At 42.9% G+C, this 13,641-nt stretch overlaps 1 protein-coding gene across 9 annotated transcripts in view; it reads right to left on the bottom strand.

The window, feature by feature from the left end:
- The window catches only part of LOC121066118 (myelin basic protein), a 115,576-nt gene extending 102,156 nt beyond the window's left edge, over nucleotides 1-13,420 (bottom strand). For 2 of the 9 annotated variants that reach the window (XM_040549485.1, XM_040549510.1), the window contains exon 1: nucleotides 12,849-13,081. The gene's annotated coding sequence lies outside the window, so the exon portion shown is untranslated. Of the gene's footprint in view, nucleotides 1-11,238; nucleotides 11,501-11,778; nucleotides 12,114-12,341; nucleotides 12,712-12,848 lie in introns of those variants that run through there. The other 7 variants (XM_040549498.1, XM_040549504.1, XM_040549505.1 and 4 more) reach the window with 7 other exon arrangements.
- Between the last annotated feature and the right edge of the window lie 221 nt (nucleotides 13,421-13,641).

The raw sequence follows: 13,641 nt of genomic DNA, 5'->3' as shown, positions 1-13,641 counted from the left end.
TTATATTATAGGCACGGTATTGCAAGAGCCTTCTTTATGACACAGGCTGAAGTAAGCTCATGTATTTTTTAGTTTTATCTAATGATAGCTGACTTTTCAGGAACTCAAGTGACACCAGGCTATATAATTTGGTATTCTGTGTAAAGTCAAACCATTAGATAAGCTATATATATATTATAATAAGCTATTACTGTAAAAATACAGTAAGCCTCTTAAGAGTTGCAATGTCAGTTACCATAAAGATAAAAATCATTTCAATAATTTCGAAATAAGGGGGTCCCAACCATGTGCAACTAAGAATAATTTCAAACACTTCTGAATTGCAGCAACCTTTAAACACTGAGAATACTTGAACTGTAATTGACAGGCACCTTATTCCACTGACACTGCAGGAGAAGGTTTTGCACACACGGAATGCAATTAGAAGCTGGAATTGAGTCAACATGCCCAGAGTTAATGCCTCTCTCAATCAATAAAAAAATGATTCAATACCACAAAAAGACATATTACGCAATAATCTTTCTATCTATTTAAAACCAGCCTGAAAACAAACACAGCCTCAAAGTCTTCTTGCACACATGCAGTACTTTCAGAGAGAGATGTGAATACGGACTTTTTGAAAAGTCATCTGGCTGCACTCATTTGGGTGGTCTTTTCTTTTGCAAGCAAACCCAGCGAAGACAACTGCATTACTACGCACCAGGAATACACCGCAAAACCAGCTTTCAGACTTACGTGTGCCAGTGCTATTGCTGTAATGCCTGGGTGATTATGAAATTATTTAATTGCTCTCTTTCCAAAGCTCTGGTTAGTTCTCTCAGGTTAAAGTACAAAATTGGCCGATTGTGAAATGCCTTTAATCAGCTGGCCGTCTTCAAATGTACCATCATACCAATGCTTTATCAGCATGTTAATCTTTTATCCATAGAGGTTAATTTACAAAACTTGACAAGAAAATGTGATTTTACACTTCACAAATAATCACAGCCTGAAAGACAAATTCCTAAAACAGAAGATCCATTGATAGACATTAGAGATAAAAGTAAGAACTCATGTATCTAAGATGTACTCTGGAGGTAGTATTTACTTTTTAGCAAGATTTTTCCCTATATTCATTTTCCAGTTTAGAAGTCTTCAATATATAATAAAATAAATGATTACACTAAGATTTTGGGATACGTGTAATATACCTCAGTTAAAATACTGAAGATTATTTGCGTTCTACTATGATTTTTTCCTAGAGTATTAAAGTCTTACCGAAAATAATCACTATTGAAAGGATTAAAGAGCTAATTTCACATGACATTCAAAACATATTACGAAAGCTGTGTTTCAGATGAATTCACTGCTGACAGGTTTGTTACTAGAACATTTCTAACTGCAAAACATAGCTCTTCTTCCATTCAGTTCAGCTACAGGTCCTGAAGAAAAGTTTCATTAAACATAACCTTACTCCCAAGAGGTGATTCAGATATTAAATAGTAACTCAGTGGCTACAAATGAATATCTGAAACATAAACCCATACAGCATAAAGCATAAAGCTAAGGACTGCTATCATCAAATGAGGAAATCATTTTGGTACACGATGGACTACGTGGAGTAATCACTGCTCACCAAGAACAGGTAAAGGCCTGAGCCTGAAAGGTCTGAATCAGAAGGGCATGCGGTGCCAACACAAAGCTCTGCCAAATACTAAATTCCCCAATAAACTGTCATGAACTCTGCTCAGCACCATACAGTCAGGCTAAAACTGTCTGCTTCTTACTAGAGTTGAATCAAGCGAGTCTCAGTTTTACTGTGGGTCTTGCAACATGTGAGGTTGGCTTGTGTTTTCCAAAGATCACCTGGCAAGTTATGAGTAATAAGGGAATATCAAATGGCGAGTAAAAGAAAAAAGTACCACATGACTGGTGAAGTTTTAAACGTCTATTAGAATGCAAATAAAGACTTTCACAAATCCTCTCCCTGACACATACATGTGCATTTCTTCCTATTACCAACCTAATGGCAAGATTTATGGAACTAAACCAACGCAGAAGAGAATCCAAGCCAAAGCCCACTGACTGCAAGCACTCCAAACCAATATAACTGTTAAACTTACTGTCACTTCTGCTGCCAAGTCCCTTTCTTGCAAATTACTCACACACGAGGAGTAGGAATCACTGTAGCAGCAACATCCTGTTCCCAACAAGCACGTTTCCCCAGGCCACATGAAGTCCCGGTACACCCGTCATCACATTCCCAAGACACAGGTGCCCCATCCCGTGACTCAGTTGGCTACGGCCGGACAACCACGTTGTTCTGTGCTCTCAGAGCCCCAGCCCAACAAAGCCCTAAGGAACCTGGTCTGACCCAATACCTGACCCTGCTTCAGGCAGGAGGATGGTCCGATACTTCTTCAGGTCTCTTCTAACCGGAATGATCCTATGAATCTGTGCTGGACTTACGTGAACACATTACGCAGAGCATGCACATTTAGGCACAATGCAGCCAAGACGACAAGAGTTTGCTGTACAAACGAGCTATGTGCAAGCAGTAAATTGAAATCCTTCATTGTTCTGAGTTTTATGCCATTATACAGATCACAAAAACTGCATAAGCATGTATTTACGTCATCGGAACACATCCTTCAAAAGCATCTATAATGCTACTTGGCTCCCTGGGCCAGGAAAACTGAACAACCTTAGCCACGATTAACCCAAAATACACTGAGCAGCACTACAGTTATAGGGGAGAAAAAAATAAAATAAAATAAAATAAAATAAAAAAGCCCAAACCAAAAGCTAATAATAAAGAAAATGCTACAGGTAAAATACACACCTCATGGCAGATACAACTGTCCCTTATGGTAGAGTGTAAACTGCAGATAAGAACTCTGATACGGCGATACTCAACACGTTACCAGATAGCTGCAGAAAGGAAGGAGCACACTGCTGTCATTGCTACACGCCATTCGTGGTAGGCATGTTTCAGTCTTCCCGCTAAAGCTTAGCAGTTGGAAAAATATTACTCACAAAGGGATGAAGTTTATAAACAGTTTACAATAAAAGGCCAATTAGAAGTAATGAAAAGTATTCTTCAGGCTTTTGCACGCTTTCCAGGGGCACACCGAATTATGACTTATAGCTACAAGTTCCAGCCTTTATTTAGAAACAATTTTCTTCACGTTGCATTTTCCACTTTTTACCAAAGGAGGAGAAGAAAAGAACATCTTGCAACCTGCTATACAAGTCAGCCAAAATTTAAGATGAACTTCTCAATATCCTGTGTTCAGTCAAAGAGCACCTTCTAAAATTCCCTTAACGACAACAACAACTTTCCCATGTGACCCCATTAGGGGCTCTTTTCCATTGGACAAGAATGTTTTTCTGCAAAACATAACCCAAGCCAAATGATTGCTTGCCCTCCAGGCAAACTGTGCTAATTCAGACTGTGCTGATGAAAGCTATGCTGGAAGAGAGCTAAGCATAAGCTTCTGCAACAAGCCAGGACAAAGTAATAGTATGTATAAAAGATTACAAAAGCCAAGCCGGGGAGTTTATATTTTTACAGACTACACACTTTGGCTACTAAAAAATCCCTTGACACAATTAACTTCCACCATCTGGGGAAAAAGTCCAAGAGTAAAAGGCCCAATGAGAGCCAAAGTAAATGAGAATTATAACTGTTTTCCTCCAAGTCTGTCCCAATTACTTGAGCATGTATTCTAAGCCAAAAAAACAACCATGAATAAAACATCACTTCTGTTTTCTTTCTGCTTTGAGAAAGATAAAAGGGCAGTTAACACCAAGAGTGACTTTGGAAATATGAAGATGCTCTGCACATCTTCAATATCACCATTTTTTCTGATATATGAAGCACTCCATGCAACTATAATAATCAAGAGACTATTTCCACAATAGTTCGTCATCATCTTTTGGTCTGCCTTTCAGGCACAGGTTTTCTTTCTTTGAGTGGGTTTTGTCCCATCCTGTTCCACACCCTACCCCATTTTCATTTCAGCAACTTAGAGATGAAAATGCCTGGAATCAAATTGCTCAGTGTTTTTCAGTGACCGCTCCACTAAAGATCCAAACTCAAATGGGACCACTGTATAACCTGGTGGCAGATTTTAGTATTTCAGGTTCTGTTTTCTGCTCTTATTTTAGTCCTCTAGAATGGTGAGAGCTGTCAAAACACTATGAATGCAAAACAATGACTAAGGGTCAGAAAGTTTCAGATTATAATGCTATCATTTTTTGATGGATAAAGCTTTGAGGGACAAGTCAATCTCCAAAGTTCCTGCTCTGTATCATTTCATCAGTATTTTATCCTGTACCACAGATCTACCGAAAACCTCATCCAGTTGTTTTCCTTGTTCTGACTTCAGTCTTTGCTGCTGTAGCTTTCACTGTAACTGCTCCTTTCTGTACAGAGTTGTGAAACTGTCCTTCACGTGCAAAAAGCAACACGTGCACACAAATCCATAATTCCATCTGTACCTTTGTAACACTCAAAAGGACAACTATATAATGTCACTTTAATCACTGCAAGCTCTGCATATACTAGCTTTTCAGCTGATATTCCAGAACGACTTTTCACCCTGAGAATAAACAAAATTTGACAAAAGGGTTAAATTAAGGACTAACTGATTTTTTTAAGCTCCTAAGGAAAGAAGGATGTTGATATCTGGGAAATAACAATGATGGAGAAGGATAAGTAAAAAGCGTTACAATACATTACACAGCATCACAAAGCAATGTTTTGCTATTAACCGTGAGATGATGGGGACTTTGATCCCAGAAGCTGATGTGTCTCTTCTCAGATGAGAAGTCTAGGTTACTCAAAGAATTTGTCACAAACTCCGGGAACACTTCCTGGGAGTGGGTACCATGGGAAGGCAGCAGAAATTCTGAATATATTAGTCAGAAGGAACTGGCAGTGAGCTTGCCTGTGACACTCAGGCTTACACGCAGATTTAAGGACAATAGTGGCTGTCACCGGGATCTACAGAATTGCAGCATAAAAAATAAAATCTAGACTGTGCCTCCACCATGACATTAACCCAGGCCATGTGAAGTCTGAGGAATGAGAGAGATTTGGTCAGTTGTAGCAGACAAGATGAAAGTCATACTGAGGGGTTGGCGAGGAAGAAAATTTGAGGATATAGCAAAGATCACCTCTACCGCTGAACATATTCAATCAGCATTAATTTATGCTTCAGTGGTGTGTCTGGAATGCCAGCGTTGGCCAAGATAATACTTAATCTGGATCTGGCCAGATAAGAGTGAACTGCTTTTACAGATGCCAGTCTTCCCACAAATGCTGTGGAGATAGCACTTTGAACTTATATTACCTTAAAACATCCTTGGAAAAGATGCTGCTTTACCTTACTTCAGTGTAGGAAGTCTTATCTAGCAAAGAAAACAGTGCATGTAAATACTAAGCAGAAGGCACAGGATAACTGTCCTTTGGGCTCTGAAATTATCATTACATTGAAAACTATAATTTTTCTCTGACACTTTTACAGCGAAGCACCACATGTCCCCAGATAAACCTACCTCGGAGCTGGCTTCTTACCACCACAGCACACCTTGGCAATTCCATACCCAGAAAGGGGCTCATGGCAGATCCCTGGACACAACAGAAGCAGTGGCTACACAGTGGCCTCTGAAAGACCTTTGGATATGCAAAGTGATGCTTTCTACCAGGAAAAGCCCTTGCTTTCATGGTCCAATTTGTAACTGAAAAAAAAAATCATCAGGACACTGACAGCTATTTAGTAGCTGTATCTCAGGGGTTTCTGAATCTTTGGAACATGTACAAATATTCTCATTAAGATGACAGACTACTCTCCTGCACTATACAAGTCCTTTATCAAACTTACTCCATTGCAAATAACGATTACTTTTCATGGTCTTGCCTGTATTTACAAGACCACAATCAGGAAAACCAACAGAAAAATATAGTCAAGTGCTGAGAACATATGATTGTCCTTGATAGCAACATTGCCCCACCTTTATTCTTGAAAAATCTCCTTCAGAAAGTCAAGGATTAAAAGCAAACATTAAGACCAAGTAAAAAGGTTGCAAACAATGTGTAAGCAGAAAAGAAAATAAAAGAACAGCTTTATGGGTGACTATTAGTAATGATCTCTCACACTGCCAAGCCTCTTTCTTCAAGTTGCTGAATTCCAAAGATGGCTATAACTCATCCAACTGCATTGTTTCACCTGAATTTTGACTTCAAAATAAGCAGGCTAAGAACAAACACATTTTCACACATGATCCAAAGCTCACATGAACCAAAATTCTTAAGCAGAAGCCGAAGATAATACACCAGGTACCAATATAAAAATATACTACATCTCTGAATTAATTTTAGGAATATCTGTTGGTATATATTTGCTTTGATTTTGTTTTCCCTTTCATTTTCACTTTCAAATCATAATAGTTAGACGTTAGGTTCCCTCAGTTCTTAGTTTCACCAATCTGTAATGGAAAGACTTGAAGTTAAAATTTCCCAGATGTTAAAGCTTCCCCAAAATATTTAAAAAATGATACTTTAAGAATTAAAATGATAAACTAAGACATTTTATGAGTATTGGAACAAAATTTAAGAAATAAATAAATTAAAACTGTCTTTTTTTCCAATGCGCAAACCAAACCTAGTACAGCTGATACACTGATCGGAAATGGTTGAAATAAAATGGAAAATATCACTTCTGTACTTCAGTCATCACGTGTTTCAGAGAGGAGAGGGAGAAGTAGAGTCTCTGAATTGATCAATCGTTTCTGATTTATTACTTTGCTTGTTTCACCCCTTTCAAAGATTTTTCTGAAGCTTCAGGAAAAAAAAAAAATCAATGGCGAAGTAAGGATTTAGAAAACTAACTTCACTACTGAGTTATTTCAAAATCATTTCAGAATGGAAGAAAAAAAGAACTGGCTGGAAATTTCCATGTTATTTCTCATTTTTTCTCTCACTTGCCCTTTGTGTGGGCTTTCCTGGGATATGTCCAAGATTTACAGCTATTCCAAGCAGCAGAGCTGGGATTTCAGTTACTGCCAGAAGCCTCAAAGGAATGATCCCACTTTATATTAACCAAGAACCTCTCTGAGTATTTTTAAATGAGCATTTTAAGCTTTTTTTTTTCCCCCCTTTTCTTCTGAATGAGAGAAACACAGAATGTTTAAATCCAAACATTACTCTTGGGAACTGTTTAAGTACCAGAAATTCTTTAGCCAGAAAAAATTGTTCTCAATATATTATGAATTTCTTAAAGAATACAGTCGCAGGTTGTATATCAATTTCTACAGAAAAGTTAAACCTAGCATGATCAACCTTTCACTGAAGGGTCAGTCCCTGCAAACCTCTCGACAAAGAAGATGAGGTGTAGCAAATGCAGATGGGGGGTACTGGTATCCTCTAGACTTCAAGAAAAAAAAAAGCCAAACTAAAAACAGCTGGAAGAAATCAGGAAAACAAGAGTACAATTTGTTCTTCAGAAAAGTTAATGCAATTGCTATGTATCAGCTGTGTAACTGACCTCAAAATTGTTTACTACTATATCCAAAAGCCCATCTGACACAAGGATTCAACACAGATTATGTTTGGTATTTGAGTGGTGATTAGATGGTAGGAGAGAACAATTTCTTTATGTGCGACTAATACATGAAAATAACCAAAGAAACAAAGAGAGAAAAATCCCTACTGATTTGAATGAGATAACTAAGTAAAGGAAATCTAAAATAGTGCATGTGGCAGACCCTTTATTTAGTGTCACCGAGTACAGAAGCTCAGACATTGTCATTGACTGATTGGGGAAGAGCTGCCAGTAAAGTTTTACGCAACTCTCTTCAACCACAGCTAATTCTCACAGTGCTTAGCATAACTACGAAAATTTTGTCTGAATTCTTCGGTGGGCGAAACCCCTAGAGAACTAGATTTCAATTTTGTCATTTTAATTTATGACCTGATCTGGATCACTATACAGGGCTCCTTCAGCTCAAATGCAGCATTCGCTCGATGTCTCATCGGGGTGGGAGCGATCTTCCTGCAGAACAATTAGCACAATCAGACCCAGAACTATGACTGAAGGCTACAGGAACACAGTTAGAATGTAATCTCCACTGAAGTCAGCCACTGCCTTTGGCATCAGTAGCAACTGGATCACTCTCTCAGAGACTAACTTGTTTATTTTACACTTGCTATCTAATTAGGCTCAAATTAAGCAGTTTATGCAGAAGGCTGGGTGCCCCTGAAAATGGGTATTAATGCAAGTAATAAGCAAATAATGTACAGGATTCCAGTGTTGTTTGTTTGAAATTCCAATTGTATAAGTTATTTGAGCAGTGGAGCCCTAAAGCTCTTTTTCTTTCTTTTCCTTTATCTGATTCTTCTTCCATTAGTTGGTATTTTTATCTTACACATAAAAATCCAGACTTCTTCACAAATGACAGTGTCCTGCTGATTTTTTTTTCTTGGAAGCACCTAAGAATTCTGGACACCTAGTGGCTTTTACACTTTCCATCTTCAACAGGGTGTTTTAAAGAAACCAGACACACTCCTAGTTTTATAGAGCAGTATCAACTGGCTGTATTCAAAATTGCATCTAAACATTCCCGACCTACTGCTGCTCATCACTGGTGTCCTTTACTAAGTGAGAGCCTCACCACAAAAAACATGCTTCACAGCTCCAACATGACAGCTTGCCTGAGAGAAAAATTACCCAGGTAATTAAACACCACAGGACTGGGCACCTCAGCAGTGATCCAGAAGACTGTGCTACCCTTAATCCATTCAGACTTCATGCAAGATCGGACTGCAAACTTTCCAGACTCCTCCCCCATTAAACACTGGCTAGGCTTTCAGCATTTATTGCAAAGAATACTAGATTTCACCCACATTAGTTCTGACTGCAATTTGCTGACTGTCAAAAAATCATTAAGTTTTCATCTAGATTAAAGAATGAGGTTGCCCAAGGCCTCATTCAGCCTGGCCTTGAACACTTCCAGGGATGGGGCATCCACAGCTTCTCTGGGCAGCCTGTACCAGTGCCTCACCACCCTCAGACTAAGGAATTTCCTCCTTAAATCTAACCTAAATCTACCCTCTTTTAGTTTAAAGCCATTACTCCCTGTCCTGTCTCTACAGCCCCTGACGAAGAGTCCCTCCTCAGCTTTCCTGCAGGCCCCCTTTAGGTACTGGAAGGCCGCAGTGAGGTCTTCCCGGAGCCTTCTCTTCTCCAGGCTGAACAGCCCCAAGTCCCTCAGCCTGTCTTCATAGGTTAGGTGCTCCCGCCCCGTGATCATGTTCGAGGCCCTCCTCTGGACTTGTTCTAATACTTCCATGTCCTTCTTGTGCTGGGGACCCCAGAGCTGAATGCAGTACTCTACATGGGGTCTCATGAGAGCAGAGCAGAGAGGGAGAATCACCTCCCTTGACCAAAATCGAATCATTTGAACACTTAGAACTTTTGCTATTTATGCTATGAGTAGCATGAGATGTGGATTTCAGTTTAATCTGTATTCTCTCAACAGTTTATAATGAAAGTGTTTCATTAGTCATAACAATCATGTAGCAGAGTAATTAGAGCCTAAACTATAATGATATGTTCTATTTGATGGAATAAATAACTGAAGTGGCTATTTCAGCCGTATGAATAATTTATATAGAGCACTGAATAAAAACATCGCAAAAAGAATAAACAGGAAATTTGTGCATATGCAGCGATATTGAGACTCAAGCACCAATTTTCCAAATTCTGTGTTTCTCCCAGCAACACTGAAAGAGATCATTGGCATTCCCCTGGGACAATTTGCTCTCTTGCCTGATCCTACCATTTACCATTCCACATGCATTCACTTCTAATCCAATACATCACTAACACGCATCTTCTCAAACTCTAAGAGCTGGATAGAACTGGAAGCCCGTCCCACTTCTACTACTGATACATGAGGTGCCCAGCATCAAGCCTTGGTTGGTACCATGCCTTGAAAACAGACATAGTGCTTCTCAGCACATGCAGGATATCTTGAGTCTATGATTTTTATAATTCTAACAAGCTTGTCTGTAAAGAGGATGCAAGGCCTCAAGTGACTAGAAATATAAGCATTGCATGGGAGTTGAGTTTATGAGGAATAAAGCCCAATGCAAAAAAAATTTTGTCTTGAAAATTGTTTCATATTTTTAGCTGTTTAATTTTGTGTGTTCGTGAAAATTTTAAAGTAACATACTGAAATCTCTATCATCAAGCAAATGGACTGCGGTGGGCCAGAGCTTATCACTGTGACGATGATCAGTCAGGTTATAAACATTCACTACTCTATTCCTAGTTATCATCGCAGATCTGGGGCTTTGAGAGGTTGTATACTTTTTTATTTTTAATTGTACTGCATGGTGTACTGCATAAGGTATGATTACTCAATTTCTGTTATTAATTGTCTAGTTAACATAAATCCAGTGAAGATGACAAAATTTAACATTTAATTCACTGCTTTCTCCCAGCTCGGTGAAAATGAATTTGAGTCTATTTCATTAGGATGCATTAGAAGAGCATAACTGACTTTTTTTTGTTGTTTGTTATAAATAACAAGCTTTATCTAAGATGGATTACTTCAGAGCCTAATGCTCGAACCCTACTTGGTATGTTAATATTTATTAATGCAACTTCTTTGCGCTGGCTTTTAAAAGCTAGAAATTGACTTTCAGCTGTCTCATTAGCGATCAATAACGTTTGTAAAGGTGTCCATCTGTTTACCTACTTCCTCCTTTCTATTCCCTTACTAGAACCTTACATGGGTTCAAAAGCTACCGTAAGAAATCAAAGAAAAAAAACACATGGTCTGTCAAACATGAAGGCAAGACTTCAACCCTAGGGAACCCTTGATCCACAGGTGCCTGGTCAGGGCCCTGAAGGGGAGCATCACGTCAAAGCCCAACCGAGCACGGCCTTCTTGCTCTAGGCACCTGCCTGCAGAAGCTCTGCTACACCCTGGCGTGGTATTTTTAATGTTCTTGTGGGCATTCTTCAGAACAATTTTAAATGCATACAGGCAGAGCCAATGTAGAACAGGAAAATTATATATAATCCATGATGCTTGAGAGCTTTGACAGGCTCATAGCAGTCGTCATTAACTGCTCTAAGACCATCCAAGTCTGTTTCCTCAGCTTGGCTGAGGACTGCCAGCTGCCAACTGTAATCAACTAATCATTAACGTAAAACAAGACCATTCTCCTGCTCTGTTATTATTTACCTCGAATGACAGGGAGCACTTCATCATCCTTCCAGCCAGGGATTTAAAGCCTTCATGCACAATCACCTCACAATTCACAGTTTAACTTGTATGTATCTGTGAACTAGTAATACTCTATAGACATAAATTATATGTAGTAAACTCAGCGTTTTAGAAATAACTACTGGATACAATAAAAATTAAAAAGAGCAACATACACCGTGTTGGCCCTAATCACCTGAGACCCAGTTATGGTCCTACTGAAAAGGGGGAAAGCTTCGGTTCCTCAACAATAAAGTCTCTTGCATTATTTTCAAATTTTCTAATTTTATTAAACCTTTTACTTTCACAGTTGCCTGGTACTTTTATAAAAATCAGCCACTTTCCAAAGGTAGCACCTGATATACTGAAGGATAAATTTGATGCTAACAGGAAACACTGTCATGAGCGACCTATTTAAAACTACAAAGATACGCGGTTACATTCTTTCCAGGATAAACTGTGTAGCGATTTTCCAAAAGTCCCCACGAAATAATAATAGAAACAATAATAAAAACGTACCCTAAAACTGCAGTCTTTGCTAACCCCACAGCCCGGCAACACCACAGACTCAGAGTTATTTTAAACACTGCCAAACCCTACATACGCAGAAAATAAATAAATAAAAATCGCACGGCCCGAGCACACCCGGAGACACGCACCAAAGGCACGGCAGCTTAAGATAAGTCATAAATAAATGAAAATAAAGCAGAAGGGCGAGAAATCTGCCGGCGAGGGAGAGGCCGGGCGCAGGCCCAGCCCCGGGGGCGCTGACAGGAACCGGGCGGGAAGCGGCACCGCGCAGACACCGCGGCCCCGGTCCCAGTCCCGGTCTCGGTCCCGTCCCCTGTCCCCGGTCCCCGTCCCCTCAAACTCCCTAGGCAGCCCTGGCCGGGGCCGGGGGGACCGGGGCCGGACCCGCCCTGGGGGCGGCGGCGGGGCCAGCGCCTGCCCCGCTCCTCAGCCGCCCTAGGGCGCCTCGCCGCGCAGCGGGGCTGGCGTGAAAAGCAGAAGTTCGCTGGGTTTTGCGCCAAAAACTCCGCGCACGGCCACGATGTGAAAGCGGAACCCCCCACGGCACCGACCTGAGGGCCTCCAGCCACCGCCACCGCCGCCGCCGGCCCCGTCCCCCGGCTCCCCGGGCCGGGATATGTATGCAGCGAGTGTCGGGGCGGCCGTGCCCCGCCGATCGCTACCGGGCTGCCCCCGGCCGCGCGTACCTGTCCCGCCGGCGGAATGGCGAGGAGGAGGAGGAGGAGGAGGAGGTGGAGGAAGGAGCCCGGAGGCCACCTGCCGCCGCCTGCCTGTGGCCGAGCCACCTGTGCTCCGCTCCAGGTGTCCCGCAGCGCCTCCCGCTCCTCCTCCGAGCTCCGCTGGGCAGGAGGAGGAGAAGGAGGAGGAGGAGGAGGAGGGACGCGGGGCACCCGGCAGCGAGGAAGAGGAGCGAGCCCAAACGCTGCCCCCCGCCCGGGGAACCACCTCCTCCTCCTTCCCCGCAGCGCACCACCGCGGCGGAGTCCCCCCCGCTCCCTTCCCCTCCAGGAAGGAAAATAAAAATCTAAATAAAAGCAAACCCGTGAACGGCAACGCACCGGCGTCTCCTCCCGGGCTGCGGCGCTCCGGGGGCTGCGCGCAGCATCCGCCGAGGTGCGGGAGGCAGCCTGCTCCCGGGCAGCCGTAGGGGCGAGCGGGGCGACCTCCGAGCCGAGCCGAGCCGTGCCGTGCCGAGCCGCGCCGCGCCCCGGGGGCGTGCGGCACCCGCCCGCTCTCTTCCTCCTCGTCCCGCCCGGTCGCGCCCGCGGGTGGCCGGCTCGGTTCCCCCTTCGCAAAGCCGCCCCCGCTACCTGTGCCCGAGGTGCTCGCCGCCCGCCGCCCCTCCGCGTACGGCGGCCCCGAACCAGGAAGAAGCGGCGGACCGGGGCAGCACCGTGCCTGCACCCCGTTCGCGGGGCCGGCCGGGAGGCTCTGCCCGCTCCGCCCGGGGCACCGACACCCGGGGGGCGAAGGAGCCCCTCAGACGGGGTCCCCGGGTCAATTCGGGGAGAAGGGGGCGAGATCTGGGGGCACCGGACTTCAGCCCGGCTCCGGGGGGTGCCCGCCGCGGGGGTGGAAGGGGAAGGGGACGGGGAGGCATATAGCGGTGGCCCCCTCAGGTCTGACAGACCCGGGCCAGCAGCTCGCCCGCAATGTGCGGCCTAACGGTGTTTTTAAAAAAATGGAAATAACAAAAGAAAATAAAAAGCCACAAACAGCCACCATACCAAAATCCCAAACCAAAAAACAAAAGAACACAGCCGTTTTAGTCCCAAAGTCGTGTGCCAGCAAGTGTGAGTAAACCCTGGTCAATCTGAGGCCATTGGCGTAACTCGCTGGCTCGACAGTCCT

Source organism: Cygnus olor, chromosome 2, assembly GCF_009769625.2.
Source record: "Cygnus olor isolate bCygOlo1 chromosome 2, bCygOlo1.pri.v2, whole genome shotgun sequence".
NCBI classification, from domain to species: Eukaryota; Metazoa; Chordata; class Aves; order Anseriformes; family Anatidae; genus Cygnus; species Cygnus olor.
The sequence above is the reverse complement of the archived record's forward strand: the minus strand, read 5'-3'. Positions and strand labels throughout refer to the sequence as shown.